The sequence below is a fragment of the Babylonia areolata genome, chromosome 1, assembly GCF_041734735.1.
Source record: "Babylonia areolata isolate BAREFJ2019XMU chromosome 1, ASM4173473v1, whole genome shotgun sequence".
NCBI classification, from domain to species: Eukaryota; Metazoa; Mollusca; class Gastropoda; order Neogastropoda; family Buccinidae; genus Babylonia; species Babylonia areolata.
The window spans coordinates 24,353,752-24,356,251 of NC_134876.1; positions in this window are offsets into that span (position 1 = coordinate 24,353,752).

Genomic DNA, 2,500 nt, shown 5'->3' on the forward strand with positions numbered 1-2,500 from the left:
CCCCCACATATGCCCCAAATGGAGTACAAAATTGTTGTTGTTTTTTTAGGTTTGCCTGCCTGCTTTGTTTATTTATTCATTTATTTACACACACGCACATGCACGCACACACACACGCGCACACACACACACGTGCGCGAGCGCGCACACACGCAAGCACGCGCGCACACACACACACACACACACACACACACACACACACACACACACATATATATATATATATATATCGAGAGAGAGAGAGATGGATAAATAGATACATAGAGAGATAGAGATAAAGACAGATAAAGAGAGGGAGAAAGAGAGAGAGAGAGAGACGCTTTGACGCTTTGACACTTTAATGTCGATGGCCATGTGGTCTATATTGGTAAATGTGTCAACATACTTTGATTGATAAACAAACCATTATAATAAACGAAGAGAGAGACAGACAGACAGACAGACAGAGACACAGAGAGATAGAGAAAGAGAGACAAACAGACAGACAGACAGACAGAAAGAGAGACAGAGAGAGAGAGACTGTCAATTGATATCTCCTCATCCCCACAAGTCGATGAATGTTGTCATGCGTCATTTTGTGTGTTCTTTTGTTGTTTTTGTTGGGTTTTTTTTTTTTCCAATCCTATTTTTTCCCTTAACACATAAAGACATAAATGTGGACAGATGCACGATCCTGTGAGTACAATTTCATTATAAAAAAAATAAAAAAAAGCTGGAGATGCGGGGTATCGATCGATCCCCGTACCTTTCACATGCAAAGCGAGCGCTCTACCACTTGAAGCTGTCGTACTGTCCGCTGTTCTGTTTCCTATCACACTGTGCAGCCCTACGTGATCGTAACAGTCGCTGTGTGTGTGTGTGTGTGTGTGTGTGGAGCGCGCCTTTTTAACTCAGTGTATCTCAGTAATCCCTTGCACTGGGCGCATGTCACATGTGTGTGGAAAGACTCAGGATACTCTTCGTGATCACACGTGATATATTATGTCCTGACACCCCGTCCCCCCCCCCCCCCCCCCCCCCCCCCCCCCCCCCCCCGTCTCTCTCTCTCTCTCTCTCTCTCTCTCTCTCTTTCTGTGTCTGTTTGGCTGTCTCTCCCTCTCTGTCTCTGTCTCTATCTCCGTCTCTGTCTCTGTCTCTCTCTCTCTCACACACACCCCCCCACCCCATGCCATATCTATTTTCTCACCACCACCACCACAACCCCCCCTCCACCACCCCTCCCCCCCCCCCCCCTCCAAAAAAAAAAAAAAAAGAAGAAGAAAAAGCAAACTAACTACCAACCCGTTCGAATCAACTAATCAGCTCCGCGAGCCAAGTCTCATCGATCACACAGTTACCGATTGAAAAGTGGTGGAGGGGGAGGGGGACAAGGGGGTGGGGGGGGGGGGCAGTGGGGGGGGGGGGGGGGGCAGGGCAGGAAGGAACGATCCATCAGCCAAGGGACATAAGTCGTTCCCCAGTCACTCGGATCCATCAACACCCAACGTGATGTGGTGGTGGTGGTGGTGGAGTGAAACCGAAGAATATCTATCTATCAGCGCCAGTTAACTTTAAACTCTCTCTGTCTCTGTCTCTGTCTCTGTCTCTCTCTCTCTCTCTCTCTCTCTCTCTCGTTAGCACCCCCTGTCAGAAAAGCGACAGTGGGATACAGATCGATAATGAATGAGAAGCCTGTCGCCTTTCTGATTTAGCGATTCATCAACTGATGAGCGGAACTTGTGGGGGGGGGGGGGGGTGGGTTAAAAGGGAGGAGGGGTGGGGGTTGGGGGGGGCGGGGGGGGTGGGCGTGGGGTGGGGGGCTGGGGGGCGGGTGTTCGGGGTTCGGGGGCAAGGGGGGAAGCAACAGCAGCTTACTTACTCTTCTGGAGTGTTAGTGATTCTTTGGCATGATAATTATTATTTTCTTCGTTTTACTTTATTATTTATCTATTTAATTGTTTATTTATTTATTTATCGATTTGTTTTTTTTTTTAATCTTTTTTTGTTGTTGTTTGTTATAAAGCTCTTTCCGGAAAATATTACACCATAAGTATCATTGATACTTTATGATTAGCATGTTTCAGTTTCTGTACCAAGTTGGTATCAAAATGTGCTGACTGATCCAATTTTATCAAAATGGCTTGTGTGAGAGAAAGTTTTAAGGGGCAAGCGGTTTGACTAGTTCTTGTCCTTGTGTGTGTGTGTGTGTGTGTGTGTGTGTGTGTGTGAAGGAATGGTCAAAATGTATGTATATATGTATTATGTATGTATGTAAGTGTGTATGTAGGGAAAGTAGGTGGGTAAGTAGGCAGGTAGGTATTTTAAGTCTCTGAACAAATTCATCGCGATCCAATATTTGATATTCATGAACTTGCTTATACTGCCTTGCAAGGCATCAGAAACAAAACAACCCCCTAAATAACAACAATAACCAAAAAAATAGAATAAAGCAACAACACGAAGTGAAATATTCTATACACAAAGCTGAACAGTTTGGATCAGTGTAACACACGACCAGTAC